We start from the raw sequence: 8219 nt of genomic DNA, 5'->3' as shown, positions 1-8219 counted from the left end.
GCCTGTGGAAGGACAGGGAATTTTACAGCCATCTCCACACTGCTAGGAAACACGCACTCCTCCCTACACCTTGCACCTCTGCATCAGTAAAGAGGAGCTTTGCTGGCTCTGTAATTCTGCCTTGTCTTCAAATACAATGGGATTATGATCAATTCTAAAACACTTCAAAAAGAAATGTTTGATACACAAAGCAGATGTATTCAATAATAGGATCTCTGGGGGAATGACAGTTTGGCTTATTAATTACCAAAATTCTGTTTCTGAACATAAATTTCCCCCTTCTCCCCCCTTCAATAAAAGGCAACTGAATTCCTTTAATTCATCTTTTGGACTCCTTAAAATCAACTTTTCTCTCTAAAAGCTTTAATTACATCTTTAAAGCGTTACATTTGCATATCCCAGCCAACGTAACATCAAAATCACAATTTCAATATCTAGTCAGAACTTCCCTGTGAGGAAATACACCTTATATTACACAATGCTTGCTTTAATTGAGAAAGCTTTAGCTCTTGGGATTAGAGTTACACAGTATGTAGCTGTAGCCTACATGCTTTCTTTCAAAAGTATTTCCAGGCATTATGACTTCAAATGCAGAGGAAGCGTAGTGAAAGTGTCAACAGTGAGACTGCCAAGGGCATGGTCGGAAGAAATGGCTACAACAATTTAAATGGCTAAACAAATATAGGCTAAAAGTCAAGTCAAGGGTAAAGATATAAACTCATACTGCCTCTGGCAGGAATCAATTATGCTGGCTATTCTGACCTCTAAATGGCTTCTTCTGGAGAGGGAACATGAAAAGCTTACTCTCACTCTCTCGCTTTTTACCTATTTTCTCTCATCTTCATTACAAGTTACATATGTATGTTCCACATGTCTAAACTTGGCAAAAATATTTAAAAAGGAGAAAGCGATAAAGTGTTTTATCTGCATTAAAAACCAATGATAGTTAAAGCATTCTCGCTCCAAAGAACATTACTGAAAAGACTTGAAATTCTTAGTAGAGACATTTTGAGAAATGTCACAGATGTGCCTAAAAACATGAAAAATTGCCTAAATTAGTTGGGTTTTGAAAATGGTAATTCAGATCGAGTAACACCACAATGAAAGAGGCAAAACTGAAGAAAGAAAAAATCATGAGAAGGGACTGAAGCAAAAGGTTATGAAAAGATTCCTTTCCTACAGAAGTGGGACTCTCTCAGACAAAAATACTGGTTTCAAATTTCCTTCACTATTTAAAAGAAATATAAATGGAATAGCAAAGTCATGCTCTGTCATGATCACTGGAGGCCAGTTATAAAGAAGGTGGTATACAGAAATACAGGCGTCCTCAAAGTTGAGTGTTACCATTCAGTGGTGTTCATCTGTGCTATGTATCTGAACAGATAGCTAAGGTTTTGCATTAGCTCAGCTCACTTTGAACAAGCAGCACAAGCAGCAAAAGCAGATCAGCTGTACTAATATACACAGCTTTTGAGCAGAACTAATCTGTGGAGCAGAACACTGCCCTAACACAGACCATTTGCAGCACCCCTGTGAAATACATCTTTAGATTCAACAGGCACCTAGGAAGTGTAAATACACACTTCTTTGGATATCAAAATAAATACACAGTAGAGGGTTATAAGATAGAAAAATTATGCTATTTAGTAATTATTCTTTATTTAACTGAAAATTTTGTTGCTCTTCTAACATTGGTGTTCTTCTGTCATACACTGGTAAAATTTAATTACGTATATACATTTAACGTACATGCTTACTATGCTTTAACAAATGTTGATAATAAGAACTCACCACAGAAGTGGCATGAAAAAGGGTCTCAGCTTATTATGCACCAAATCCTGTGATATTGAGGACCTGCCTGTGCTCAGCCAGCAGCCATTTGCGTTTCAGTGCTGCTGCAGCGTTACACAACAGACATGCTCAGCACGTTCCCTAATGGACACTGTTTCAACTCTCCTCCCTTCAGCGCTCAAATTCAGCTTGGCAGATGATTTTGACCAACCTCATGCCTTTGCCTTGTCACATCCACTCAAAAAAAGGCACAGCTACAGGAATACCTTCTACTGTTCCTGTGCAAGCACTGACAGATCTGGGTGCTCCAGGAGTTTCCAGGTTCAGTGAGGGAACACATGAAAAAGAGTGTGGAGCCCCAGTACTTCAACAGTCAGATTATATTCTTTGGACTTCAGCAACAAGACATTTAAAATTTATTGTATGATCTTGGTTCTTTGCATCAAATGGCTTATAAGGAACCAATCAAAAGATTTTTGACTGATGGGTTTTTTAAATTTTTTTCCTTTTTTTCCTTCTCTCTTTTTTTTAAAACACTGAAAGCATAAAAATCTCTAATAACAGTTTGTTTTTATCTTTTTAATAAATGCTGACATTAGAAAGAACATAATTAACCCAATTCTCTAATAAAATCTGTGCTGTGCATATTTTAAAGACACCAAGTAAATATTTGGCACAGCTATTAGTAGTCATGTAAAGTTACAGACTGGCTTCTTTGGTAGCTCAAAACTCTGTTGCTATTTTTTACTATAAAGCTGAAAGAAAATGGTCGAAACTAAACAGCTAGGAAAATATCAGAAAACACATTATTTTCATCAGCAGAAGTATCTGAGGAAGAATAAAACAGGCCCTTAAAAACAAAAAAAAATTTGGTCACCAGGAGCCAACATTCAATTGCCACCAATGAAATGAATGTAGCTCCATGGCATGACAGTAAAATCATGACTTCATTCAAGGCTTGGCTACAAGTACAGCCAAAATTAGTAAAAATAAGTTTAAGTGCATCTTTCTCCCTAGACAATAAAGTCAATAAAACTATTCGTACTGGAAAATATAAATTATTAATATCTACTGGAAGGCTCTGATGTTTTGAAATTGCTATCTTCAAAAATAGCTTTATGGCTATAATAATTCAAGCTTTCTATCTAGATCAAGGACAATGTACAACCAAAATATAATGCTACAATCTGCATTTTTCATGCACACCCAAGACAGTCCTAAGTATATATTCAAGTCCACAAAAAAAATTACACAAAAATAGAAGATGTAAAATTGCTATTTGTTTCTAGGATTTGCTTTTTGACTTTGCACCATTCATGGTGTATCTATTTAACTCTGAAAAACAATACATTTATTTTTTTTAAAGCTGGATATTTTTAGAAATAATCTTATTTCACAATTAAACACTGAGGAGGGAAATTATCCAAAAAAAGCCCCCTTAACATACACAACAAATTACTGAATGCAGGAAACAGTGAATTCATACAACACAACCGTGAAGTCGTCTTCTGCCACTGACATATATGTAAGGAATTGACAGTTGACCTAATCTTCTAAGAAGGACACAAGGTAAAAATAAGCTACTCAGCTATCAGCTAAAAATGAGAAGAATTTCAAAAAAAAAAAAAAAGAAAAGAAGAAAAAATCAGAGAAACGAGTGGACCTTTACTATTTATGGATTTGTCTCTCCTGGATGGATTACCCAAGGCCCAGTATGAGGGCTGCTTCACTGATGCTCTTCCCCAGGGTCATGGTGTTTGGGCTTTATGTGGTTACTTTGATAATCAGGGTCTTAGCCACAGTGCAAATTGTTTTTTACTGGTGTGAACTAGCAATCTGCCTTTCCCATCTCACCACCCATTTGCACAATACTTGAAGAAGATTAACTGCTTCTGCTTCAAGCTCAGCTGATACGAGCTAACAGGTTAAAAAAACTAATTAGGAAAATATGATAGACGTATCGAACAATATGACAGGCACAGAGAAAGCATAACTGCACAAACCTAATTTCCTTACAAAATGAGTCAAAAAGATCAGTCACACTAAGATTTCAAAGTCTCAGATTTAGTGACCATGGTCAATAGAATGAGATTTTTTTTTTTTATGAAGAGGGACAAAATATGCATAATCAATAAAGTAAAACGTTTCTCTGTAAACCAGTAGTATTCTCTGTATTTTCAATAACTGAAAACCTCAAAAATTATTTTAAAAGCATATATTCAATTACTGGCAAAATTTCCAATAGTAATTTCATATTTGTGGCCAGCAAAAATTCCCCAGAGGTCCTTACTCACCTGTACATAATCAACACAAAGGCACCCAAAGGAAGGGCCCGTGGTGCTAACACAACATGACAGAGCACAGTAAGACAGACCTGAAATTACATTCCCAGCTGTTAAAACTGAATGTTGACTCTCTTTACTTTTTTTTATGCTAAAGAAAATTTGGTTTATGCCTGTAGTGACTTGTATACTAATAAACATGTCTAAGAATTCTTTTCAGTTCCCTTTATAATTCAAAGCTGAAAACTTCCTTAGAAAGCTGACAGAAGAGCTGCAGGTCTAATAACAAGCATGTTCCCATGCAATTCCCAAGGCACTCTTGTCACTGAGACAATGATGAATAGGAGCTGAGCAGCGAGCCCACTGCCATCTCATTGCCTGACTTGTAAGCACCTTATGACCATTCAGCACCACTTCAGCCAGGGGAGTCTGCTGGGACAAAATTAATTATCTGCCCTACGCTCTCCTGAAAGCACTGCTGTGAAGGTATGTGGCTTACACTTCCAACCTGAAGTGGGTTCTTTTTATTATTTGATGTATTTCGCTTTATTACATCTCTGATCACCCTGTCTTTTCCAAAGGAGCTAAAAAGGTTAATACTGTGCAGTTTCCGCTTTTCCATTTTATTAATGAATAGATGTTTGTTTAGAAGCAAGAGTAGGTGAGAAGCATAATAGTAAACAACTGAGCAATTTAATTGAAAGCTACAAAGTTAAACCTCTGTCTACTCTGAAAGTGAATTCTTCCATAAAGACTCTGGTACAAGACAGGAGAACAATGGCAACTCTAGGAGTCAATTCCCCCCCGAGTCGTGGGATTTCCCTCCCTGCCCCTAAAATAAAATATTTAAAAGTTTAAAATGTTTGCTTGAGAATAGCCTGCTCAGCTGTCACAGTCCATGTTGGAAGTAAGCAGTGCTACCATTCGATGTCCACTCTAAAAACAATTAACAAATACATTTTGTGGCTTTCAGCATTTTTTGTTTACCCTATCACCCCCACACAATGGCATTTACTAGAGATGGCTATCGCTTAGGAAGTGCAACTAAAACATCTGCAATCCAGCTTCCTTGTTAACACATTCATGATACATTTAAAGCAGACTCTGTTCAATAGTGACAAAGAACAGATTTTAAATCACTAAGAAGTTCATAATATCCCTATTCCAAACGCCCGACCTCCTCCTGCAGCAGCACCGTGTCAGCCTATTCCATCATCCCAGGAGGAGCAGCCAGGAGCTCCTCAGGTGGGACAGGCCACGGGCACCGCACAGCCCGGCCCCGCTCACAGCAGCCCGGGCAGATGTGTTAGAGAGGGAAGCCTTGTTCCCGAGCTGGGTCCCCAGCAGGGCCTGGGGCCGCTCCGGCCCCGCCGCACACACAGCGCCGGCCCCGCAGCGCGCCCGCAGCCCGGGCTCGGCCCACCGCCTCCATCCCCCGGCAGCACGGCCAAAATATCACCTCCTTATAGGCATGCACAGAAATGATGTGCCAGAATTGAATAAATAAATGTAATGAAGGGGCAGCATGCTAATGAGAGCTACAAATACCACAGAGGCTTATTTACTCTGCAGCCTCCCACTACATAATGGTATCGCTGCTTGCATTTCCTCATCAAAATCCAACAACCACACGAGAAGGAGAAGCTGCCATCGGTAAATGATGTTGTAGCTCCTGCCTGTATCCCTCAGAACGACTGATCAGGGTCAGGCTCCATACTCTGCAGCCCACATTTCCTACTTCACATTAGACAATGGAATAAATATGCAAATCCCTGCTGCTTATGGAAGACCAGGATACAAACCAGCCCCAAATCAATCAGGACTTCAACTTATATATTCCACGAAATTATTTATAAAGTACTAAACAACAGCCATGGATCTTTTCATCTGAAAGCCTGAATGCAAATTGTCCAATGCATTTGGATGCTAGTTTCTAAGAAGTATCCTTGCTTATATTTTGGCGTTTAAGCATAGAAAAACCTTAAAAAAATCAAGCAGCTCCTCTTCTTTTTATCCTTAACTTTACAATATTTAAGTTGTCCACTTACATGTATTAAGTGAATTTTTCATCAAATTGTTACAGCAATACAAGCTTTTACTCCTTTTCCCATTTTCCTTTTTTTTTTTTTTTTGTGGAAAAATTATTTGAAGTAATGGAAAACTGAAGCAGAGGTGCTAAAAATACAAACCTCTTTTTTGTAGGGTGGGTGTAGAGATAGGGGAGCTGTAGGAAAGAATTACATGCAAATGTGGGGGAAGAAAAAGGCTACAATTTTCCAGTTTGTTTTTTTTTTTTTTATAAATTACTCACATCTCCCATTTATCACAAGTTTCATTAGAATACTGTATCCATATCTGTGGAGAGATGTAGAAATTAAAGACATGCTATTTATCCCAGAGCTGTTTTAACCCAGTAAATATTTTTGTTTTCTGTACATTTGTAGATAAATCGTTTCTGTTTTTTATCTACACTCAAACCCTTTTCCAGGGTCAAAAAAGCCTAGAAAAGAGCAATGAAGCAACAGTGATCAAAACTCACTGGTAGGACTTTAAGTGGTATCAGCATTTTAAAGATGTGATGGTGTTTGGGGATATTTTACTGAGGAAAGGGTACATCTATAATCCAGTTTTTCTCAGCATCATGTCCAGCCCAGAGCAAGAGAAAAAAGAGATATTAACAGACTGCATGTAAATGTATCTTTAAGACATCTTTACCAATGCTGCAATTTTATTATAGCTGCCTTGCTTCAGCCTGACTTTCCACCTGCTTGTTCAAAGGGAAAACATCTCTAAACGTCAAGGTTCAGTTACTAGAAGTACATTTTAAGAGCAAGCAAAAGTTTTAGATGAGACAATCATCTGTTGCTATCTCAGGGAAAATATTTAAGCTTTGGAATTAAGTTTCCAAACATTTGCCACTGTGTACTCTAAACCATGACTTACATGTCTTCAATTTATATTGAACTTAAACTTCATTCAGTCAACTACTGCATCTGTCTAAAGCAAGATAAATGTAAATTCCTCTTTCTGGTAAACAATGAAGACCAAAAATCTAAGATACACAGTTACCACTGCATCCTCAAACCAAAACACTGCACACCAGATTTGGGCTCCTCAGATCCAGAAGTAAATTGATATAGTGTAATTAACACAAAACTCCAGTAACATGAGAGATCAAAATCACGCCTCTGTCTCCAAAATGCCGGATACGTACATAAGGATTTGGTTCTATTAATGATTCTAAAAGAAACTCAACAGCCACCATTCAAATTGCAGCATAAAATGTTTACATAATCACAGCTTCAATAGAGTTTAGATGGGGTAAAGAAAAGTATGTCTTAAAATTACCATTACTTGGTAGCAACACAGAACACCTTTTTGCTTCAGGGATTTTTTCTTTAAGCTTTCTTAAAAAACTTGACCCTGGGAGTGTTTTAGAATATGAAGAGCCTAATCCACAGAAAATACGTTTGTTTTATTGTTTCTTTCCTATATATATAGACAAGACAGGTGTATTTCAAAGTTGTGATTCCATTGTAACAGTGGGAATGTTGCTCTGTAGAGACGCTCCTATTGTTATTTTACTGCACACTGTTAATTTTATCTCTGTATGCACTTACTGTAAGTACCTAACCACCTCATAAATTTAAATTTAAAATCCACCATACTCATTTTAGATGAATATAATAATTATATGATAATTGTATGACTGTATATTGCTGTATATTCTCCATTTAAATTAGCATAGAGTGACATGTTCAGTGTTATCTCATCCAATCTTTCAGTACATACTGCAGGTGTTACTGCGATATTACCAGGGTTCTCTGTAAAATAAATTAATAGCTGCACATAAGTACAGTGAAAAAGTATTTTCACATATCCTTTCTGATCTATTGTCTAAAACGCGAACAGGCCTGCGTTCTGAGATGCCAAGCTGTATCAGGATTGTAATATAAAATTACCTTTTATAGGAGAACCGTTTTAAAGCAGGGACTGCAAAGCACCTTCGCTTAGGTATCAGCGATATTTGCGAATGGAAAATGATGCCCTTAAAGCCAAAGCACATTTCCGACGGCCAAAGCGCGCGGGCCGCGCGGCCCCGGCCCCGCCCGCAGCGCAGGCAGCCGCGGAGGCAGCCGGGCCCCG

At 37.9% G+C, this 8219-nt stretch overlaps 1 protein-coding gene across 5 annotated transcripts in view; it reads right to left on the bottom strand.

The window, feature by feature from the left end:
- Nucleotides 1-8219, bottom strand: part of CSRNP3 (cysteine and serine rich nuclear protein 3) — a 65396-nt gene that overhangs the window by 30800 nt on the left and 26377 nt on the right. Inside the window, exon 1 of one of the 5 annotated variants that reach the window (XM_031058544.1) lies at nt 8036-8164. The exons of the other annotated variants lie outside the window; for them this stretch is intronic. The gene's annotated coding sequence lies outside the window, so the exon portion shown is untranslated. Of the gene's footprint in view, nt 1-8035; nt 8165-8219 lie in introns of those variants that run through there. 5 annotated transcript variants of the gene reach the window in all.

The sequence above is a fragment of the Geospiza fortis genome, unplaced genomic scaffold (assembly GCF_000277835.1).
Source record: "Geospiza fortis unplaced genomic scaffold, GeoFor_1.0 scaffold112, whole genome shotgun sequence".
NCBI lineage: Eukaryota > Metazoa > Chordata > Aves > Passeriformes > Thraupidae > Geospiza > Geospiza fortis.
The sequence above is the reverse complement of the archived record's forward strand: the minus strand, read 5'-3'. Positions and strand labels throughout refer to the sequence as shown.